Below are 25,233 nucleotides of genomic sequence, written 5' to 3'. Positions count from 1 at the left end.
CATGGCATCTGGTCCCATCACTTCATGGCAAATAGATGGGGAAACAATGGAAACAGTGACAGATTTTATTTTCCTGGGCTCCAAAATCACTGCAGATGGCGACTGCAGCCACGAAATTAAAAGATACTTGCTTCTTGGGAGAAACACTATGACAAACCTTAGTTAGTTCAGTCGCTCAGTTGTGTCCGACTCTTTGTGACCCCATGAATTGCAGCACGCCAGGCCTCCCTGTCCATCACCAACTCCCGGAGTCCACCCAACTCATGTGCATCGAGTTGGTGATGCCATCCAGCCATCTCATCCTCTGCCTATCCTTTTCCTCCGGCCCCAATCCCTCCCAGTGTCAGGGTCTTTTCCAATGAGTCAACTCTTCACATGAGGTGGCCAAAGTATTGGAGTTTCAGCTTTAGCATCAGTCCTTTCGATGAACACCCAGGACTGATCTCCTTTAGGATGGACTGGTTGGATCTCCTTGCAGTCCAAGGGACTTTCAAGAGTCTTCTCTAACACCACAGTTCAAAAGCATCAATTCTTAGGCTCTCAGCTTTCTTCACAGTCCAACTCTCACATACATACATGACTACTGGGAAAACCATAGACTTGACTTAGATGGACCTTTGTTGGCAAAGTAATATCTCTGCTTTTAAATATGCTATTTAGGTTGGTTATAACTTTCCTTCCAAGGAGTAAGTGTCTTTTAATTTCATGGCTGCAATCATCATCTGCAGTGATTTTGGAGCCCCCAAAAATAAAGTCTGACACTCTTTCCACTGTTTCCCCATCTATTTGCCATGAAGTGATGGGACCAGATGCCATAATCTTTATTTTCTGAATGTTGAGCTAAGCCAACTTTTTCACTCTCCTCTTTCACTTTCATCAAGAGTCTTTTGAGTTCCTCTTCACTTTCTTCCATAAGGGTGGTGTCATCTGCATATCTGAGGTTATTGATATTTCTCCTGACAATCTTGATTCCAGCAAACCTAGACAGCATATTAAAAGCAGAGATATTACTTTACCGACAAAGATCCGTATAGTCAATGCTATGGTTTTGCCAGTAGTCAATGTATGGATGTGAGACTTGGACCATAAAGAAAGCTGAGCTCCGAAGAATTGATGCTTTTGAACTGTGGTGTTGGAGAAAACTCTTAAGAGTGCCTTGGACTGCAAAGAGATCAAACCTGTCAATTCTAAAGGAAATCAGTCCTCAATATTCATTGCAAGTACTGATGTTGAAACTGAAGCTCCAATACTTTGGCCACTTGATGTGAAGAACTGACTCATTTAAAAAGACCCTAATGCTGGGAAAGATTGAAGGCAGGAGGAGAAGGGGATGAAAGAGGTTGAGATGGTTGGATGGCATCACCGACTCAATGGACATGAGTTTGAGCAAGCTCTGGGAGTTGGTGATGGACAGGGAGGCCTGGTGTGCTGCAGTCCATGGGGTCTCACAGAGGTGGACAGGACTCAGCAATTGAACTGAACTGAATCCAAAGGGCAGGGGTTTTCCTGGTAGCTCAGTCGGCAAAAAATCTGCCTGCAACACAGAGGAGCTGAAATCGATTCCTGGATTGGGAAGATCCCATGGAAAAGGAAATGGCAACCCACTCCAGTATTCTTGCCTGGAAAATCTCATGGACAGAGGAGCCTGACGGGCTATAGTCTATGTGGTTACTAGAGTCGGATATGACTTAATGACGAAACCACCACCACCACCAATCTAAAGGACAGTGATACACAACTTATTCAAGGTCAGGTAACTTTGAGAAGCTACTGGGAGTGTCAGTATTCTACATCATAAATGTGGTATCTAATTAATGAAAATGCTACAGGTCACAACTGCCAGAGGCTACCCTTCAATCACCAATGCTACAGGAAGATTGAGTCCCAATTCAAAACTTGAAGGAGTACATTCCATTACCAGAATCTGCATGGCATCAAGGACCCTAGTGGCCAGGAAATCTGGGAAATGTAGTTGTTAGTTTTCCAGCTCTTGCTATGTAGTATGCGGGGAGAGCATGCTGCTGCTGCTGCTGCTAAGTCGCTTCAGTCGTGTCTGACTCTGTGCAACCCCATAGACGGCAGCCCACCAAGCTCCCCGTCCCTGGGATTCTCCAGGCAAGAACACTGGAGTGGGTTGCCATTTCCTTCTCCAATGCATGAAAGTGGAAAGTGAAAATTGAAAGCGAAGTTGCTCAGTCGTGTCTGACTCTTCACGACCTCATGGACTGCAGCCCACCAGGCTCCTCCGCCCATGGGACTTTCCAGGCAAGAGTACTGGAGTGGGGTGCCATTGCCTTCTCCGGAGGGAAGAGCATAGCAGGAGGTAAAAGACCAAAAGACAGTAGCTAGCATAGCTGTAATAATTATGTGTAGCTATTGGCTATTCCTTTTGAATAAGATGCTGTTAAGATGTTCATTGAATATTTAGTAAGTCAAATTTGCAATGGTTTCACCCAACCAAAGGAACGAGATGAACCACTGCATAGCTTGATGTAAAGAACAGTTGTTTTTTTAACAAGTATATAATACAGGACCAAGAAAGGAGTGGATGTTTCCTATAGCTCATGAAGAAAAACTTATGCTATCTTTATTGGAAAATTAATAACAGAAGTAAATGCTCGGAAGGCTGTATCTAGATATATACTTTTGCAATCACTGAGTGAATATGTGACTAACTAAATGCTTCTTTAATCCTTCAACTTTCTAAATAATGATTGGGTAGAAACTCTGTTCCCCTTTCCTGCTCAAATGCTATGTCATTAGCATTACTTTTTGCCCATAACCAATTATTTTCTAAGTATTCTGCAACTTATTGATTTAAATACTGGATAGATTGCTATCAGTTCCTCATCTGACCAGCCACTCATTTCACCAATTACTTGTGAACTCCTATTCTGGTAATGGTCTTATTATGACTGTCTTTTCCCAATGACTTCCAACTGATTAGGGCAAAGTTGGCTCTGATGAGTAAGTGTCTCAAGTGGGTCTTTGTTTGAAAAAGTGTCACTACTTTTATGGGGAATTAATGTAAAGATAGACATTTATTTACCAAAGAGTCTGGACTTAGGAATTACTAGCTAATAATCACCCCACTTGTCATTGTCTTAGGTCTTTTCTGATTATTCCTCTCTTTTTATAAAGAAACCTGCCTACAATATCTCATGGATTTTCTCCCTCAAGTGTACTTTCAATGAAGTTTCCTGGAAGATTGATTGGAACACAAGGATTTCAGTTCACAGCATCCTGTAACTCAGCTCAGATTTGTTAGTCATTAGTGCTATAACTTCTCCTGTGCTCACTTTCATGATTTTCTAACCTGGAGTTAATTCTGTGGCAGTGTATTAATGTGGACCGTGTACCTTTCACCAAATGAGTGTTTTTAGTAGATCTTCCTTGGTTAATGACAATGGGGATCCCCAGAGGGAAAACAAGGCATTTTGTTCAGATGTCTTGTGGGATCTGAACCTACTAGAATGCTCTTCTAGGGGTCTCATCACTAATTGGCCAACAACAGGAGCCTGCACCTCATCAATTCCTCTTCACTGAAGCTGTGGGATGTGGTGCAGTTTCTTTATCCAGCCATTTCCTTTTTCTCATTTTCTTACTCATGAAAGAGATCTGGAAACATTTGGAAAACTTGGGACTCAGCAAATGGTGAGATTGATTTTCCTATGTTGTTCCCATAGTGTTCAGATTGAGATGAGGTACTTCACTGAACTCTAAGTTACTCTATAGAACAGAGTCAATACCACTTCCTTGGAAAGTAATAAGGCTATGATGAGTCAGGTTTTTACCATATAGTCTGCACTAAGTGTCTCAGGGCTAATGGCATCACTTGAGGTAGTGGATAGGGTGGGAACAAGGCAGACCCTGTGTTGTGAATCAATCTATTAGTCCTTAAGTCCATTTGAGGGACTTCTCTGGCAGTCCATTGGTTAAGAATCCGTGCTTCCACTGCATAAGAACATGGGTTCAATCCCTGTTCAGGGAACTATTATACACATGTGCACGTGCACACACACACACACACACACACACACACACACACCATTTGGTCTATAGACTCTGACATCTTCCTGCCTCTCAGCTAATCATTCATTGCATGCACTCTTCCCAATGGTGCTCAATGCTTTGACCATGATGAATCACTTTGAATTCCAAAATACCCTATATATTCATATCTTTCTGACTTTAAATGTCTGCACCTCCCCTCACTTACCTGGTGAACTACTCACCCTCCAGGCCTTTTCTGATTATCTTCTTCTCCTTGGAGTACTTGGGTTCCTAATGTAGCTTCTACCTATTCTGTTAGAGCACCTATAATCATTTATTACCCTTTCTTGTGTGCAGAGCTGACTTCCTCTATATACCCATAATCTCCTTAAAGGTAGGATCCTCTTTATGTCTCAAATCCCCTCTATTCCCTTCCTGTCCGTAGTGATGCCTCCAGACAGAGAGAAGCACATCCAAAAAATATTTTAAAATTCTGAGTTTAGAGGCAATATTTGTTTCAACCCTAACAGAGAAACAAATTAGTTTTATCAGAAGATGTAGCTCTTCTCAGTTGTAATATATTCAGCGGGTGTGAATTCTCAGGAAGATTTGTATTTCATAAGAATAACAGGAAGGAGGACAGTGATTGGGAGTTGTGAAGGCACATTTGAACTCAATATAAGTAATAACTTTCTGGGCATTAGAACTCTTCAGAATTTGAAATGTGCTGTGTTGTCAAATAATGAGGTCTCAATGACTGAAAGTATTTGTACCAAGACTCGCAGATATGCTACCAAATATATATTCTCCTAATGATGTGGATGCCAAGTTCCTTTCTAATTTTAAGATTCTATTTTTATCTGTAATTTAATTCAAACACCATTAAGTTCTCATAATTGCTAATTATGGATTTGACATCCATCAATTTATCTCAGTCTTCATTTAAAATGTTTAATTAATCAAAGTCAATAAAAAATTATCTTCTACCTCATTTTCCAATGAATCCAGCTGTCCTTGTTTGTGTGTGTTTTTACTCCTTGTCTATGTGTATTATAAAATTCCCAAAACTTTTCTGATATCTTTCAATTTAAGAAAGTAAATACCTGAATGGGCCAGGTGCTGCAGGAGATAAAAAGAACATATGATAATGATTATGGTAGCTAACATTTATCAAGTGTTTACTGGTGTTTTACACATATGAACACATTTGTCACAACATTCCTATGTGGTTGGTACTATATTTCTTCCCATTTTATGAATTAGAATACTGAGGCACAGAGAGATTTACTAATTTGCCCAAGATCATAATGTTGCTAGGTGGAAGAACCCAAGCAATCTGAGCTGAAATCTAACCTATAACTAGTAAGCATTATTGACCTTTGGTCAATAAATTTAATAAGATAATATCTCTTACTTCAAAGATTATTTCATCTAGTAGAATTACATTTGTTTATTATACACTGGATAAGGCTGCTGCTGCTGCTGCTAAGTCATGTCCGACTCTGTGCGACCCCATAGACGGCAGCCCACCAGGTTCCTCTGTCCCTGGGATTCTCCAGGCAAGAACACTGGAGTGGGTTGCCATTTCCTTCTCCAATGCATGAAAGTGAAAAGTGAAAGGGAAGTTGCTCAGTCGTGTCTGACTCATCGAGACCCCATGGACTGCAACCCACCAGGCTCCTCCGTCCATGGGATTTTCCAGGCAAGAGTACTGGAGTGGGGTGCCATCGCCTTCTCCGCTGGATAAGGCAGGCTTTGCTGAAGATTTCTTCTTTGAACCTTTTCTTTATTATTGTTGCTTTTGTTTCTTTATATTGTTGTTTTACTGACACTGGCTATATACCATTTATGATTTTCTAAATTTGCTATCTAACTATATGTCTTTATTTTAAAACTTTTTTTATTTTAAAATTTTTATTGGAGTGTAGTGGATTTGCAATGTTATGTTAGTTTTTGGTGTACAGCAAAGTGAATCAGTTATACATATAAATCTACCCACTAGATTCTTTTCCTATATATGCCACTTCACAGTATTGAGAAGAGTTCCCAGTGTTGTACAGTAGGTCCTTATCAGTTATCTCTTTTATATATAGTAGCGTGTATATGTCCATCCCAATCTCCTAATTTATCCAATCCCCCCCACTTAACCCCTGATAACCATGTTTTTTTTCTACATCTGTAATTCTATTTCTGTTTTGTAGGCAAGTTCCTTTGTACTCATTTTTTAGATTCCACATATAAAGTGATATCATATGATTCTGCCTTTCTCTGTCTGATTTACTTCCTTCAGTATGACAATCTCTAGGTCCATCCATTTTGCTGCACATGGCATTATTTCATTCTTTTTATGGCTGAGTAATATTCCATTGTATATATGTACCACATCTTCTTTATTCATTCCTCTGATAGACATTTAGGTAGCTTCCACGTCCTGATTATTATAAATAGTGCTGCATTGAACGTTGGGGCGCATGTATCTTTTCACATCTTTAATTTGAACTCACAGGATGTGATTCTATTTTCAGGATTATGTTAATTATCCTCTGCTGAGACTTCTCCCTTTATATTTTTGTTCCCGTGGAAACCAAAATAGTATCAAATAATCCAGTGACAAATTGACTTTTTCTATAAGCCCACCCAAGTCCCTGGAAAGATTTAGAGAAGCAATTTTCAAGCTTTAACATACATCGGATTCACCTGAAGTATTGGATAAACTACTCATTTCTGGGCCCTAATTCAGGGTTTCAGAGTCAGTTGATCGGAGGCCAGTTTCAAGAGTTTGCATGTGTAGCATATTCCCAGATAATGCTGATACTTCTGGTCCTGGCACCATACTTTGAAAGGCTAGGCTTTTTAGAGGTGAGGTGTTTCACGGATATCATGCATGTTTTTAGAACACTTCTAAAGCATACCCAGAAGTTACACACATTCACAGTATTATCCCAACTCTTTCAAAATTTTTGAGTTGATGCCATTCAATCCTCTACTGACTCTGTCAGTTTGATACAGAACACTACATTTTTCACTATTTGGTAACATGTCTGCATCTACTTGGTCCAAAAAGTCATTTGGGAGTAGAAATCTGCCTGATGCCTACATAGGAAAAAACCAAGCAAATAATTGAGACTGTTAATACCTCCTTTTCCAAATTATATTTTGCAGTTTTCATACAGCATATAGCAGATGCTCAAAGAATGTTTGTTAAGTGAATGAGTATCTCTTATGGGGAAACCTTATTCCAACAGGCTAGACTGACTTACCACATATCTCTAACCATGCCAGAGTAGGGATAACTTATTTCTGATTTTAAAAAATCACTAATTTTATTGATCCAAAAGAGCCATGTAAAATTATTTTTCTTTTCTTTCTTGTTTCAATGTTTTCGATCTGGGCTCAGCCAGCAGTACCACAGCTGAATGGGCTGCATGGGTTTTAATAAGGACTCCTGTTTCAAGGAAGGATAGCAAGTGAGTCTGGAGGGCAGGGTCACACTTGCAAAGCCTGCCTGACATGAGGCAAAGATTAAAATGCTAGGGCAGGCTGAGAAGGCTGAGAAGAAGATGCAATTTCTCACTGTGGATTTCCTCGGAGTGCCATTAGCTTACCAAGAAGAACCGGAGCTAGATTACATTTACATAAAAGAAGCCATGTGGAGCTGAGTTACCTTAATATTCTTTTGGTATCATTTCAGTTATTTGTTAGAGTAATAGGAATTTGATCTAAAACATGTTTTCTAGTATTATATTTCTCAACATGGCAAAGCACAGAATATTTTCTGTTTTCCTCTAATGATTGTCATGGATGCCCTTACGTTGACCATATAAGTGAATCCCAAGACACTTAAGTACAGAGATCTCCAATTCTAGCAGTAGTGTATCTGTTGCATAAACAAGGCTATTGTGTCTCGCTTGGCATCAATACTGGAATCTTGGCATTTGGGGCGGCTTACAGCAATCATACACAGATTTGATCTCCATTAGAAATTAATGAGATAATCCTTGGGATTTTAGCCACATTATATAGGTATGGAGACTAAGTCACCACAAGTTGAAGTGATTTGTTCAAAATAAACAACTATCAGTGGTGAGAGCTGCGACATCTCAGATGTATTTACCCCTGGCTCAATGCCAGATTCCAGACATTGTACTGCCCCGCACCTCTGTAAAGCGAAGCTTCTTTTATTCCCATTTCTCCGATGATGAAAAATATGAGGCAGGGGCAAGATCAGGGCCAAAGGGCAAGGCTGATGGGGTGGTGTGAACAGGGGTGAAAGCTGATTCATTGGGGAAGTGCATCTCCTGAATCTAAGTAGAAACGCATTCCACCCTGCCATGTCAAAGGGATTCCTTAGTTTATATCCCTTTCCTCCCCTCTTAGTCTGGGCTGCTGCAGGTTTGTGAACAGCAGCTGCATTAGCAAGTAGCCAGGGCTCCCTCCAGATGAGCTAATGTGCCACCAGAATGCAGACTAGCAGGGCTCCCCTCGCAGACCAAGAAAGAAATCTGCATTTGCCTTTTAGCCCCAATTATTCAAATCTGCCCACACCTCTGAGATGCGGAGATGCTGGTTGGTTCAAGCAGAGGCCAGCCTCTGTTCTTCGGATTCTCCTTTACCAGCTCTGTCCGTCCTGCTGCTTAAGCAGGGGCCAGGCTGTACCCCCTTGGACGAGGAGCACAGTCATTCCCGCAGTCCCCAAGCCCCCTCTGGCTGCTCTGTCAGCAGTTGAATGCTTGCCTGGGCTCTGCAGGACTCTGGAGTCTGGAGCCTGTTGGCCCGGAGGCAACAGGGCTGCCAGATGTGCTTGCAACCAAATGGCAGAAGCTACTGTGCAATTACAGTGATACAGAAATGAGCTGGGAAATTCTTTCCCCACTAGGCTTGGAATGCAGAGTAACTGAGGTGAGACTAGTGTGCCAGGGGCTGTATCTGTTCAAGGATGTCTTCCTCTCGGAATGAGGTCCTTTTCAGGGTAAGGGGTTTAAAAGCAGGTTGTTTAGTATTTGATACCAGAAGTGTGACCTGTAGGTTACCATTCCTTGTAGGTGCTGGTTAGATACATGAAATTCCAGGGCCCAGTCCACACCTACCTAATGAATCAAAACCTGCATTTTAACAAGATCTACAGAGGGTTTGCTAGCATGTTTGAGAAGTCCTAACCTAAATAACACTCAGGAGCCTGGGGAGAATCCTAGGGGCTTGCTCAGCACTTGGCTGCATTTTCTGTGTCCTTTCCTAGCATAAGTTGGTCACATCGGATGGGGTTTAACCTCCATTACTGGGGTGTGGGGTGATATTAACCCTTCTGTGCTTTCTGGCCCAGTGTGACATTTCCAGAGGGCTGTGTGAAGTGGTGATGTCCAGACAAGGAATTAGTAGTTGCATAAGGACTGCATGGCTTTCTCCTGGCAGTCCAGGAGGCCATGGCCCTCCGTGGACCAGCCACTCACAACATCACACCTTATAGTCAGAAAAACCCACAGCAGCCCTGGTGGGGGCAGCTACACAGCTAATGGAGGAAAAGCATACTGAAAATGATGTGGTTATTAACATTTTTATGGCTGGACTGCTTTGCAAAGCAGAGGGAAAATATTACTCTTCTAGGATTAATATTTTTAACAAAAAGTCTGCAGGAGAGGAAGCTTTTGCTGATAAATATAATTCTGCTGCTGATTTATCTAGTAATGGAGACTTGAAATTACAGGAATCAATGTGTATGTGAAAGCCATTGTCATTTGGTTAATTATGTTTTGCCAGCAGTATTGGGGAAGCACTTTATGCTTGGTGCAGCCAAAAGTATTATAGCCAGAATTCTGTATGTAAGTGATGGGACTAAATGTAGATAAAGAAAATGACACCTACAATTTCAGATTCCTGGACACTTGATGCAGCCGGAGGCTTGATGTCCCTGCTCCCTTGCACCGAGGCTGTGGCATTTAGATGTGTTTCCTCTATAGCAGTGGTTTTTATTTATTTATTTTGCTTCTTTTTATAAAAAATATTTATTTTTAATTGAAGAATAATTGCTTTACAATAATGTGTTGGTTTCTGCCATATATCAACATTAATCAGCCATAGGTATACATATGTCCCCTCTCTCTTGAACTTCCCTCTCACCCCATCCCACCCCTCTTGATGTCCTACTCCATTCGCAGGGTATGATCCACTGTAAAATGGACCTTGATTATTCATTCATTCCTTCAGTTATTAACAATTATCCTGATTACCTATTATGTACCAGGCTCTATTCTAAGCCCCTGGGAGAGAGCAATGAACAACACAGACTACCTCTAGCTCTAATCTAGTGACAGGAGCCAATAAACTACAACAAAATATATAAATGTATAAGTGATACATAAGTGATAAGTGGTTTGAAGGAAAACTGAAGCAGGAAAGGGAGTTGGAGTCTGGTCTATTCGTAGGAGGTGTTTAGGGAAGGATTTTGTGAAAAGGTGACATGTAGCAGAAACCTCAAGAGAGTAAGGGAGAAAGTCATGTGGATACCTGGAGGAAGACTGTTCTCAGCAGAAGAAAAGGCGAGAACACATGGCCTGAGCTGGGAGCTTGTTTCAGGGATTTAAAGTACAGGGAGGGGTCAGGGTGTATAATGATAATATTACCTCACAGAGCTGCCGCGAGAATTCTGGGCAGCAAACATGGAAACCCTGGGTGAATTTAAAAGCACCTTGCAAATATTCATTATTTTCATTGTTGTGGTCCCTCAGAGAGTAATAATGGGGTTGCCAAGTGACTTGGAGGTTAACCTTCATTTTCTGTCTCTACAAAAGCAAAGAGGGAACAGCTGTTGGCCGCAGACTCTGGTAACTGTGCACAGAGGCCCAGAAATAGGAGTATTTTCCCAACATGGAGCTGATGGCGATTCTATGTGTTCCCTTTAGATTGACAAATCTTCTAGGTTGATGAGGACAGAGTCGATGGATGGAAGATCATTGTTGCTGTGACCAGTCCCACCTCATACACCTCTTTGGTTCAGCAGGGTGCTCACCACAAGCCAACTGAGGCTTCAAGCGAACAACTAGTCTCTCACAAAGGTACCTAGCTATACTGGGCATGAAAGATTTTAAGTTACAAATGGTTGCTCAAACTCCTGCTACTGCTGTAGCTTCCTCCAGCTACTATTTGGGGCCCCTGGATCAGATATCCTCAATATCAGGATTAGGAGAATATGTTGCCTCACCAATTTAGGGGCAACGCCCCTTGTCAGCTCGGAAGCAGTTATGGAACGAGAACTACGCCCCTTTTCCCTAGGCAACATAATTCTCCTAAAAGAAAAGGGGGGAATGAGAGAGTCATTTCCTAGGCAGGTTGATAGGGAGTCTAGGGGTCCCCAAGGAGAGAGGGTCTGGAATTCTCAAGGAGGAAGAAAGGACAAACTTTTTTTCTTTCTCCACATTCCTTAGGATTATATAACAATAATGTATCCTGCCTAAGGACAGTCTTTGGATTCAACCTTCTGTTATCTAAAATGTTAATTATGGGAGTAGACCTGGTCTTTACAAGGATGTATCTTGCCTGAGGACAGTGTTATCTTAAAATGTAAATTATGGGAGTAGGTCTGATGAGGTCTTTACAACCTCCAGACATTCTTTGGATTATATAACCTCATTGTTAACACTAGCAAGCGGGTACTCTTTCTGCCCCCTTCTGATGCCTATGTCAGAAGCTTTCTCTATCTCCTTTATACTTTAATAAAACTTTATTACACACACACACACAAAAAAAAAATCATTGAGGAATTTAAAGACCTGGTCCCTGCATGGCCAGGACCAGGGAGAAGCAGTTAGGGCAGCCTCTGACAGCCCAAGCTTGACAACAGCTAATCCCCAGGAGGAATCAAGCTCTCCCAAAGGATGAAATTGAAATATTTGAAATATAATCTGCATACTTTTTTTTTCCCAAGGCAGGTGATGAAATGGTCTATTTTTTATAAAAGGCTGAGAAAATTAAAATGCTGAAAGGCTTTGTGTTTGGGAGTAAGACTTGAAAGCTGGGGGCAGGGATTGGAGATGGCACCCCAAAGGCCCTGGGAGTCTAGACCTGGCCTGTCTGCCTACTCATTAACATCTTAGGTTTAAGGGGGCTTTTTCAATGTACTTTGCATCTCTAATCTCGTAATGACGATGGCAAGGTCATAGATGATGTGTGTGTCTTCCATCCTCCTTTAGCTGAATAAGCCACTTGTAGCTGAAAGGCATTTCAGTCATTAATTTGATTATCCTGTTAGATTTTTTCCCTCAATGAGTTTCACTAAGCTGCCTTTCCCCACTCTTTGATAGATAAATGAAGTATCTTCAGAACCGAAAGATTAATGCTCGTGCTTTATCATCTGAGTTCCAAAGCTTTCTCCTTTCAGACACATAGTAACAAAAGTAAAATGGACACCTTCAGCTTTACCACTTTTCAGTGACAGGGCCTGTTTTATAAAACTTATGCTTTAATATCAGTTAATTCTTCAGTCTGGAGGGATTGTTAAGAAAAAAAGCAGGGGAACGGGAGGCTAAGCATTAAGACAACTCCAAACCAGAATAAATGAATATAAAAAGTGTGAGATCATTATGTTCTCTGAGTTCTATGGGAACTGAGTTAACATCCTAGAAGACTTGGGAAAGTAGTCCAGACCAGACATAAACCAGGCACGCAGCCAGGATGAGCAGCTAGAAAAACTCCGAGGCACCACGGCCTGTCAACTACGGGTATGATGGAGGCTTCCCCTGTCCTCAAGGTCAGAACAGATGCCTACTTTACTTCTTATTTCTTCTCTTCCACATCTATAGCAAACCCTACAGACTACAGAGGAGAAGAGAGGATCAAACACCTCCTTCTAACTTTGATGTGCTTTGATAATCTTTGCCTTTTATTTTCTTAAAGCCTTGATTGTGTGTTACTGCCACGGAATAGCAGGATTCCCTTACATTATATGATAAATGTGCTGGTGAAAAGTAATTGTAAAACAACAGGTTTTTTACAGAGGAATTAGGCTATCCATGATAATTGCTAGGAGAAGGCAATGGTCCCCACTCCAGTACTCTTGCCTGGAAAATCCCATGGACGGAGGAGCCTGGTAGGCTGAAGTCCATGGGGTCGCTAGGAGTCGGACACGACTGAGTGACTTCATTTTCACTTTCATGCATTGGAGGAGGAAATGGCAACCCACTCCAGTGTTCTTGCCTGGAGAATCCCAGGGACGGGGGAGCCTGGTGGGCTACCATCTATGGGGTTTCACAGAGTCGGACACAACTAAAATGACTTAGCAGCAGCAGCAGCATGATGATAGCTAGAAGGGTATATTCATTCATCTTCACAGAGTCATCAGGCACTGAGCTGAGCATTGGATGTGGGCAGTTGTGGAAAGACCTTATCCTGGGCCTCATAAATATAAATGGTGGGGGAGACAAACATGCAAATAAATAAACATGCAATTAAAGTACAAGTTGTAGAAAGTGTTAGATGTGATATATGCTAGAGAGTGATGACTGCCCGGTAAATGATGAGGCAACCAGCTTTGTGTAGCCAGGACTGGCCTGCCTGAGACTTGATCTGAGACCTGAATGATGAGGAAGAGCAAGATATATAGTAATAGACTAGGGATGGAAACAATTTTTCTCTACTTTGAAAGACAGGAAAGCCTGTGAAAAGGAGATTTTGATTGACAGAGTCACATGATCTAAGAAAAGCTTGTCCTCTTATGCCTCTAAGGAGACTTTATCTGGTCCCCTCCCCACCTACCCCTTGTCTTTTGGAAGTACTATTCCCTTTCTTCAGCATTTTTTCTCCCTATTACTAATATCTGACATACTTTCTAATTTGCTCATTTATCTAATTTATTGCCTATGTACCCCACTAGAATGTGAGTCTACAAGGACCTGCATTCTGTCCACTTTATTCACAATGACTGTCTCTGGTTCCTAGAAGAATAGCCGGATGAAAACCGTTTCTGCTATACTAAGCTAGTTCTTTTGCCCCTAGAGAGGTGTATGGTTTGGAAGAAAGATCAAGAATTTTGAGAACTTCCAGATCTGGAATAGCATGCTATACTTAAGGGTTACTGTGAGTTTTGAATGAAGAAAATATATGTAAAAATGAGTCCCACGCTGGTATATTGTAAGGCCTGAGTAGTCGTCATTCTCCAGTGGGTCCCCATCTCTCTTCTGGGGGTGAGAGCTGTGAACATTGTGAGGTAGAAGAAGGAATCGAAGTATTAAAAATCTCTCCATTCTCTGGTTTGGCTACCCTAGTATTTTTGAGTGCTTTCCTCCAGCCTTCTTCTCTATCACACACCACACGTGTCTGTACTCCTAGGCCCTCGGGACCATTGGCTCTGGTTTTCAAGGGACCAGCTGGTTAATCTGCAACTGATTCCTGCTGAACCCCAAGCTGATGACTGCTGTCCCGGGAGCATGCCAGCCCTCTTTACCTATTCTGTGTAAGCGTGGGCAAAGCAAGCAGACACCATCAACCTGCTTGTGGGCTCCGCTTCCCTCTCCTCTGGCAGTGAGGAACACACTGCACCTGTGAGCTTCTACCTATCCCACTTTCTTGTTGCTAACTTTTTAAATCCCTTTTTGCACCCCTTTTCCTTAGAGTAAAAGCAGGGGAATGAAGCAGTATGGAAGAATGAGAAAACAAGGCTAGAGAGCAGAGGCAAAGAGAGAGGGCAGAGAGCAGAGAGGTGAGGGATGAAAGGGGAGAAGAAGGGAGATCAGAGAATGAATCAAAGAGTTAAGGAGAACAGAGGCAGTGGGCAAACAAGCCTGCTGTATGTCTATAAGCATATCTCATACCCACGGAGAAGATGTTGACAGCGAGGTCCATGATAACCCTATCAGGGTAGTATCTCCAACTTGGAATATTATTTCTATAGCTAAAAGTAGTAACACAATAACATTCATTAAACACAGTGCTAAGAGTTTTATATACATTATCTCCTCTACATGTTCCTTTCAATTGAAGGTAAGTTCTTGTCATTCCTATGCTCAATATTCTTCAATCATGTTCCATCTTAGAGTAAACCCCAATATATTTATGGTATCCACTCCTCATCCCCACCTCTCAGTAGCATCAGCTTCTCACCCCATGCCAGTATTTCTTCTCATTCTCTCCCTTGCTCACCTCATTCCATCCACATTGGCCTCTTTTAAATTCTTGATCTTGTCCTGCCTCAAGGACTTTGCACAGGTTCTTATTTTTCCCAAAACAATATTTTCCCAAATGTCCTTATAACTTTCTCCCTTGATACCTTTGGGACTCTTCTTCCTTTGCTTCCTTCTTCCTTGTAAAATGTTCGTTCCCCATTGCCATCACATCCTCTTGCAACCCGTTTTCCTCACCTTGCTTTAGTTTTCTCTGTACTACTTATCATCACCTGGAATATATTATTTTATATCAATTGTTTGTCTTTTGACTCTAGACTGTGAATACCAGGACTATGTCAGCTTTCTTCTTGATTCATAGTAGACTTTCTTGGACAATATAATTTTCTTCAGCTTATTTTTTACCATTAATTATAGTTGAAATTCTATAAAGTTGAAGTTAATGAATAGAAAAGCATGGGATGCAAATCACTACCATCCAATAGAAAAGCAAATTATTTGTAATTGTAGAGAAGCTAACCCCAAATGTTTGGGTTTTCTTGCTCGGTAGACCATAAGCAATTTTGGATATATATCTTAGAAATGTCATTTCAGCAGTCTTTTTCCCATCTATCTCTCCATCCATCTACCTGCCTGTCCCCCTACCTACCTACCTACCTACCTTCCTGTCAGTTTCTTATATTCTCTTTTGAATTAGCTTTATTGCTTTCTGGTTCCTTCATTAATGATTTTAACATATCTTTGACACAGGCCTAGTCTGTATTTGTATGTGATTAATTATGTTTTTAACTTTGTGATATATTAAATAGAATAGAATAGAATTGAGATGGAATGATAATATAATATAATACGGTCTCCTAGCAAGGAATTGGTGGTATCTGAGCTATTTAAATCCTGGTGAACCCTAACAACTATCTAGTTCTCATGGTGCTACCCCCTGATAAAGTTGACTGCTTATAGCAGGGTTTACCATACCTTTGCTTACTAGGTATGAGACAGTGGTTAGGAACCAGGGTTTTGGTGTGATTGCTGGCATTCAAGTTCTTGCTTTGGCATTTATTAGCTTTTGTGATCGTGATGGTTAATTTTGTGTGTCAACTTGATTAGGCCAACTTGATTGGTTAAGTGTTGATTCTGGGTGTGCCCATAGGGTATTTTTGGGTAAGATTAACATTTAAATAAGTAGCCTGAGTAAAGATTACCCTCTCCAATAGTGGTGAACCTCACCCAATAATTCTTTCTCTCCACCTGTCTTCAAGTTGGATTATTAATCCTCTCCTGCCTTTGGACTTGGGCTGGAACTGGAACAATACCATCAGCTCTCCTGGGTCTCTAGCTTGCTAACTGTAGATCTTGGACTTCTCAGTCTCCATAATCATGTTAGTAAATTCCTGATTTTAAAGAATCTTTTTGTATATCTATCTCTTCATCTCTAGTTGTATCTATCAATCTACCCATTAATCCATTTAATCTATCATCTATCTGTCTATTTATCTATTTATCCATCTATCCATTCATCCATCTTATTAGCTATGTTTCTCTGGAAAACCCATACTAATACAGTTTGGACAAGTTCAAGTTGCTTATCTGTAGGGCTTTATTTGTATGTCTTATCTCAGAAGGCATTTTTAGAAGTACATTTTAAGTAGTGTATATAAACTGTTTAGCATGGTGTCTGGTGTGTGGTTTAACATATAACAGTTATTATGAAATGTGCTTGATGTTCGTCTTAGAAACTTAAAGAAAATGGAACTTTTCAAATCTAATGATAGCATTTAATTTTAATACTCTCTCTGCAAACGTGGCAGTAATTGTATAATGAGACAACTTTCTCCTGGTTTTCCAGAAGCCTATGAACCAGTAACTCTGAGAACAAGTTTTTATAGTAAAGGATGTTCTATTCTTAGAGAACCCCACAAAACAAAATCACCCATGCTGAATGCACTTGAAAAGTAACTTCTGTTATTTATTTTCTAACTTTCTCTATATCCTGTGTTACAGAGTCAACTTATTATTTAGCACTGACCGTCTAGTCTGTAGTTTTATTGTCTTGTGCACTTTTTGACCCTATTGATTTGCCCTGAAAGTCTAATTTAGTGTGAGAGACCACCTGTGATTTTTGTATGTTTCAGAATGTGGAAGTATCCTTCCCAGCAACCTGTGCATTCTAATTTCCGTTGCACATGAGAGTTGATGTGGAAAAGGCAGCTGAGCAGAGGTTGGCAACCTTTCAGAAATGCAATGCCAAGTCTCCATTTATTTACTCTAATTTAAGGTTTTCTGTGCCAGAAAGAACCTCCTCTCCTCTAAACCATTGGAGACCATGAAGTTCCAAGACAAAGTGAGGCATAAATTGAAATTATCAGTGAATGATAGATTTTTCCTTTTTTTGTTTCCCAAATAACAAGAACTTTGAAAAAAAATGATGCCAATTTTATGCAATTCAAGCAAGTTGATCATAGATGAGGTGGTTAGTGAGACAAGATTGTAGTTTTGGAATTTTAAAGTTTTTCTCACATATGCTATTTATGTTGCATATCTGTATGCATGTACTGAGCATTAAATTAATATTGGGCCCTTACCCTTATATATGCAATACTTAATTTTTTAATAATAAGGAATATAATGTAAAGCACCTACTATAGTGCCTAGCTTATAGTAGGTATTCAGTGGTAAAAGCCAAGAGTTTTAATCCTTTTAAAATTGTCCAAGGTAATTGATGCTTTTGAACTGTTGTGTTGGAGAGGACTCTTGAGAGTCCCTTGGACTGCAAGGAGATCCAACCAGTCCATTCTAAAGGAGATCATTTTGATATTTGGCAAAACTAATACAATTATGTAAAGTTTAAAAATAAAATAATATTAAAAAAAAATCTGCAAGGACATTAAATAAAATGGCTAACTGAAGAATAAAAAAATAAAATAAAATAAAGGAGATCAGTCCTGGGTGTTCTTTGGAAGAAATGATGCTAAAGCTGAAACTCCAGTACTTTGGCCACCTCATGCGAAGAGTTTACTCATTGGAAAAGACCCTGATGCTGGGAGGGATTGGGGGCAGGAGGAGAAGGGGACGACAGAGGATGAGATGGCTGGATGGCATCACTGACTCGATGGACATGACTTTGGGTAAACTTCGGGAATTGGTGATGGGCAGGGAGGCCTGGTGTGCTGCAATTCATAGGATCGCAAAGAGTCAGACACGACTGAGTAACTGAACTGACTGAATAAATGTACATATAAAGAATCTAATAGTACACAAGAATTGAAATAAAAAGCAAAAATACTCTGTGTTGCTTCAGTTCTTTCCCAGTCTTTTCTTTTTTTTTTTTTTGAGTCTTAGTTTAAAAACAAAAAATAATTTCTTCCGACAGTTGCTTCAGTTCAGTTCAGTCGCTCAGTCGTGTCTGACTCTTTGTGACCCCATGAATCGCAGCACTCCAGGCCTCCCTGTCCATCACCAACTCCCAGAGTTCACTCAAATTCATGTCCATCGAGTCGGTGATGCCATCCAGACATCTCATCTTCTGTCGTCCCCTTGTCCTCCTGTCCTCAGTCTTCCCAGGGTCTTTTCCAGTGAGTCAACTCTTTGCATGAGATGGCCAAAGTATTGCAGTTTCAGCTTCAGCATCAGTCCTTCCAATGAACACCCAGAACTAATCTCCTTTAGGATGGACTGGTTGGATCTCCTTGCAGATAGTTGCCTATACAGCATTAAATGCTACAGGTACCAGTGGTTATACACTTTCCACTGAGCTCCCATGGAGAAATTCCCTGCTGGGTCAATCTAGATTCACCTGGGTCAGGGGCAAATTTCCTACTTACCCTTTTTCAGGTGGGGGCCTTACAAGGGTTCATGATTGTGGAACTCTAGACCTTGCACTCATCTCACACGCTAGTAAAGTAATGCTCAAAATTCTCCAAGCCAGGCTTCAGCAATACATGAACCATGAACTTCCAGATGATCAAGCTAGTTTTAGAAAAAGGCAGAGGAACCAGAGATCAAATTGCCAACATCCTCTGGATCATAGAAATGCAAGAGAGTTCCAGAAAAACATCTATTTCTGCTTTATTGACTATGCCAAAGCCTTTGACTGTGTGGATCACAATAAACTGTGGAAAATTCTGAAAGAGATGGCAATACCAGACCACCTGACCGGCCTCTTGAGAAACCTATATGCAGGTCAGGAAGCAACAGTTAGAACTGGACATGGAATAACAGACTGGTTCCAAATAGGAAAAAGAGTATGCCAAGGCTGTATATTGTCACCCTGCTTATGTAACTTATATTCAGAGTACATCTTGAGAAACTCTGGGCTGGAAGAAGCACAAGCTGGAATCAAGATTGCTAGGATAAATATCAATAACCTCAGATATGCAGATGACACCACCCTTATGGCAGAAAGTGAAGAGGAGCTAAAAAGCCTCTTGACGAAAGTGAAAGAGGAGAGTGAAAAAGTTGGCTTAAAGCTCAACATTCAGAAAACTAAGATCATGGCATCTGGTCCCATCACTTCATGGGAAATAGATGGAGAAACAGTGGAAACAGTGGCAGACTTTATTTTTTTGGGCTCCAAAATCACTGCAGATGGTGATTGCAGCCATGAAATTAAAAGACGCTTACTCCTTGAAAGGAAAGTTATGACCAACCTAGATAGCATGTTCAAAAGCAGAGACATTACTTTGCCAACAGAGGTTCGTCTAGTCAAGGCTATGGTTTTTCCTGTGGTCATGTATGGATGTGAGAGTTGGACTGTGAAGAAAGCTGAGTGTGGAAGAATTGATGCTTTTGAACTGTGGTGTTGGAGAAGACTCTTGAGAGTCCCTTGGACTGCAAGGAGATCCAACCAGTCCATCCTAAAGGAGATCAGTCCTGGGATTTCTTTGGAAGGACTGATGTTATAGCTGAAACTCCAGTACTTTGGCCACCTCATACAAAGAGTTGACTCATTGGAAAAGACTCTGATGCTGGAAGGGATTGGGGACAGGAGGACAAGGGGACAACAGAGGATGAGTTGTCCGGATGGCATCACCGACTCGATGGACATGAGTTTGAGTGAACTTCGGGAGTTGGTGATGGGCAGGGAGGCCTGGCGTGCTGCAATTCATGGGGTTGCAAAGAATCGGACACAACTGAGTGACTGAATTGAGACCTGTTGTCCAGGTAGATGGCTTGTGTGAAGTAGTCCACAGTTCAGGACCACTCATCTGAATCCTTTCCACACTGCTTTCCAGACCTTGTGGGAACTGATCCTTTTCTGTCCCTCCAGGATATCTTCCCCTTCCTTTCTCTGTGTCACCCCTCATCTTCTCTCATACTTTTCTCTGCATCCAGTCTTACTCAGCCTCTCATAGAGAAAAAGCCTGGCAAATCTGATTCTGGCTCTTTGAATCTTTGTTTACCCCTTTGGTATAGTCTGAGGGTAAGTATGGAAGGAGGAAAATAACACTTGGGGAACAAATAAGAGAAAAGTTGGGGAGAGAATGCACAGGGAACAACTAAATTAGTATTTTGAGATAGGCCCATCCTGCCTTACTTCTTTATTTGCCCTTGCTTGACTTATCAACTTGAGACATTATTTACTGATTTCCCTCTATGAACAGGGGGATTTCACTCGTCCTTTCTCCCTACCTTTCTTCTCCTTCCCTTTCCAACATTTGATGGTTATGTTCATATTTCATTTCTTCTGCTAGTTCTTTTTTGGTTCTTGTTGTTTAGTTGCTAAATCGTGTCTGACTGTTTATGACCCCATGAACTGAGCCCACCAGGCTCTTCTGTTCATGGGGTTTTCCAAACAAGAATAGTGGAGTGGGTTGCCATTTCCTTCTCCAAGGGATCTTCCTGACTCAGGGATTGAACCCACGTCTCCTGCACATCTATATCGTAGGCAGATTCTTTGCCACTGAACCATTTGGGAAACCCTGTTTTCTTTTTAATTTTAAATAATGAACTTAGATTTTGATCTTTTTTCCATCACCACTAGGCAGCCTGTCTTGTCTCCCCACCAAGATGAGCATGTTGTCTCCCCTGCTCTTTTCTCCCTTTTTACATTGGCAAGGTTGCTAGCGTTCTGTTCTGTAATCATACTTGAAGTTTCCAGGTTTTATATATAATTTGATTATAAAAGTTGTAAACTAATAAACAGGATTTAAAATACAGTATGATTAGCAAAATTGGAAAATGGACTGTATATTAGAAAAATTACTGTTTAACTATTAAATTTCCTCATTTGCTAAATATATTGTGTTTAGAAAAGGAACCATCATTATACTTGCAATATATATGATGAAGGGTCCAGAGGCATGCACTGTGTTTTCAAATACTTTAATAAGAATATGTGTATAGGGAAATATAGAAAGGTTCCTAGATGCATAAAAAGATAAAGTAAATGTGGCAAGATGTTAACAACTGGTGATTCTAAGTACAGAAGATAAACATGTTCATTCTCTTACTCATGTAATTTTGATGTTGACTTAAATTTTCAAAATAAAAACTTGAAGGAAACAAACTAGTCTATTTCAAAGTCCAGAAATTTGAACAAGTTTAGAAAGATGAATGTATTAGATGCTTATATCTCCCTCACAAGATTTACCAAGTACCATCTGGTCCCATCACTTCATGGGAAATAGATGGGGAAACAGTGGAAACAGTGACAGACTTTATTTTTTGGGGCTCCAAAATCACTGCAGATGGTGACTGCAGCCATGAAATTAAAAGACGCTTACTCCTTGGAAGAAAGTTATGACCAACCTAGATAGCATGTTCAAAAGCAGAGACATTACTTTGCCAACAAAGGCCCATCTAAGTCAAGGCTATGGTTTTTCCTGTGGTCATGTATAGATGTGAGAGTTGGACTGTGAAGAAAGCTGAGAGCTGAAGAATTGATGCTTTTGAACTGTGATGTTGGAGAAGACTCTTGCAAGTCCCTTGGACTGCAAGGAGATCCAACCAGTCCATCCTAAAGGAAATCAGTCCTGGGTGTTCATTGGAAGGACTGATGATGAAGCTGAAACTCCAATACTTTGGCCACCTCATGCGAAGAGTTGACTCATTGGAAAAGACTCTGATGCTGGGAGGGATTGGGGGCAGGAGGAGAAGGGGACGACAGAGGATGAGATAGCTGGATGGCATCACCAACTCGATGGACATGAGTTTGGGTAAACTCTGGGAGTTGGTGATGGACAGGGAGGCCTGGCGTGCTGTGATTCATGGGGTCGAAAAGAGTGGGACACTACTGAGCAACGGACCTGAAATGAAATTTAAAAAGAGAGATTTTTTTGTTGTTGTTGTTAGATGTATTCTTTTTTTTTTTAATTTTATTTTTAAACTTTACATAATTGTATTAGTTTTGCCAAATATCAAAATGAATCCGCCACAGGTATACATGTGTTCCCCATAAGCTTAAATTTTTTAAGATGTAACTACTGAGAATTAATAAGACTAAGAGAAAAACTATGAAAGTGTTCTTTAGGTGACACATTTTAAAAGCATTCATTAGAGTCAGATTCTTCAGCTCAAGTGCAATTAATAGTCTACTAAAAGGATCGTCAATAAAATAGGTAAATGTGTGAACCATGGCTTAGATTTTTAAACCAAGACAGATTGAAAATAAACACATTTTCCAGCTTCTTAGATAAGCTTTCTATTATACCAATTCTGTGACATGGATTAAAATTATGATAATGGATTAAAAGTATTGTTTTATCTCATCTAAAGCATGAAATATTAGTGTCATAAAATCTTTTAGTACTTACACTAATATGGGGACTGACAGTTGTGAAGCAAACACTAGAGTTACTGGAGCTTTCCTAAGCATTATTATTCTGATATATGATCATACTATTTTAAACACCACATCTCAATTTTCTGACACATTTTTCACTTTTATAGTTTCAAGGATTTGCAGCATCACATTCTTCTCTAACTTCTTGCTCCTGTGACTAGGAAAAGTGTTAAACTAAGTACAAAAGTTCAGAGTGTAACTTAGTTCTGAGAAGTAAGACAGATTTTTGTCCTGAATCATGCATATTAATCAGCTTGTGATGGTGGATTAATTTGCTATAATTTCTTTGGATGTGCGTGTCTATGTTCGTATGAGAGACTGGACTACAGTTTTCTTCTTTATGTATTAACTGTCAAGTTTTGGCATTAGGCTTTTGCTAGAGTCGGACGTGACTGAGCAACTTCACTTTCACTTTTCACTTTCAGGCACTGGAGAAGGCAATGGCAACCCACTCCAGTGTTCTTGCCTGGAGAATCCCAGGGACGGGGGAGCCTGGTGGGCTGCCGTCTATGGGGTCGCACAGAGTCAGACACGATTGTAGTGACTTAGCAGCAGCTTTATAAAATGAATTGGATAACTTTCTATCTTTTTGTTCAGCTTGGAAACATATTATGTAGCATATCATTATGTGTGTTTTGAAGTTTTCAAAGGATATTTTTCCAAGGAAATGTATGGCCTAAATTTGTTTTTGAAAATATTTCATTGATGACATTTTAATTTCTTTCATGATTACCCATACTGTTTTTAAGTCATTTTGAGTTCATTTAAAAAATTTGTACATCCCCCCTCTTTATCTAGACTTTCAAATTTCTTAGTATAGAATGTATATAGTTTTCTATGACACATTTAAATCTGTTATTTCTATGTTTTATGTTATTTTATAACTTCTAATTTGCTTTGTTTTCTCTTTTTTGTCTTGTCTTCGATTTTCCATATTTGCTTATTTTTTTTTTTTTTTGGTTTTCTGACAAGTCAGATCTTAGATTTATTGATTTATCCATTTTAGAATTCATGTATTGCCAATTTTATCTTTACAGTCTATTTCAGAGTTCACGATGAACTCTGAATCACACATACCAGTTTGCCTGGGACATTTTGGTGTTTGCCTACTGTCCCAATACAATTAGCAATAACACCCTTTCCTTTCAAAAATGTACCAGAAAAGTGAAAGTCGCTCAGTCGTGTCTGACTCTTTATGGAATTCTTCAGGCCAGAATACTGGAGTGGGTAGCCTTGTCCAGTTTGTGTGTGTCTGTGTGTGTTTTGAACAAGAGTGATTATTGCAGAAATTTGACCATAGTTTTAGTTGGGCGGCTCCATATGATTTGGATTGGGGCTCCTGCCAGGGCTGGACAGGTGGGACAAAAAAGGTTAGGAAGAGGGCAGCTGGATGCAAGCCTTAGAGCTGCAAGAAGGTGTTGGGAGCCAGGTTGTAGGTGAGGACTTTACTCCTGGGCTCCAAGTTCATGGCCTTCACAATGCTATCATCTATTGCTGTGGAGAATCTCTTGTGTCATTTATCTCAGAGAGTGGCAACAGAGAATTATCTAGTAACAGATCAGTCCTTTTTCCATAGGCCATATGGGGTTAACTAGGAGCTGAACATTGCCTTCCATCTTGGGGGCTCACCCCTACTTTCCAGGCACAGAGGTATTGCCCCTCAGACATGGGCCCCCTTGGCCTTTCCAGCCCCATTCTTTTCCACAAACGCCAGCAAGTGGATCTTGGGAAATCCCAGGCTTGAGACGCCTTCTTGCCCGTGTACAGCTCTGCCTGGTTCACCTGGTTTCCAGGCTCTCTTCGGGCCACACCAATGCCAGGGTGACATCTCCCACCTTGACGGTGTAGAGGTGCTGCTGAAACTGTGAGTCCTGCCATGTGTTCACCTCTGCCTCCTGGTAGCTGTCCTGCTCCTACTGTTGTCATGACTACAGACTCACAGTGGCTGCCCCAGTGAGAACAAACCAGTTTGACATCCTGTCCTAGGCTGCTTGGTCTTGGCAGCCCTGCCTACCTGCTGGGCCGCCATGTATCCTGCACAGTAGTCCTGGAGTTTATCTTAGTTTGGGGCATGGCTCCTTTCACTTCCATCTTATCACCTCCGTAGACGAGGGGATCTTGTTGCTCCAGGTAAAATGCACCCTCAATAGCTAGAACAGCACCAGCCCCTCAGTAGGTATCAATATGTATCTCATATTTTATATAACGAACTTTTGGCTTAATTCTCATAGATCAAAATAATGAAATTTAAGTTATTAAATGCCAAGGCTGTGCTGTATTAAAAGGATGATTGATCTGTCAGTTTGAAAATCAAATCAGTTTTTATTTATGTGAAATGTGTACCTATGTGGC

General features: G+C 40.6%; 1 protein-coding gene across 1 annotated transcript in view; it reads left to right on the top strand.

The window, feature by feature from the left end:
* Positions 1 to 25,233, top strand: part of ST6GALNAC3 (ST6 N-acetylgalactosaminide alpha-2,6-sialyltransferase 3) — a 623,516-nt gene that overhangs the window by 280,850 nt on the left and 317,433 nt on the right. The window lies entirely within an intron of this gene.

This window comes from Bubalus kerabau, chromosome 6 (assembly GCF_029407905.1).
Source record: "Bubalus kerabau isolate K-KA32 ecotype Philippines breed swamp buffalo chromosome 6, PCC_UOA_SB_1v2, whole genome shotgun sequence".
NCBI lineage: Eukaryota > Metazoa > Chordata > Mammalia > Artiodactyla > Bovidae > Bubalus > Bubalus kerabau.
The sequence above is the reverse complement of the archived record's forward strand: the minus strand, read 5'-3'. Positions and strand labels throughout refer to the sequence as shown.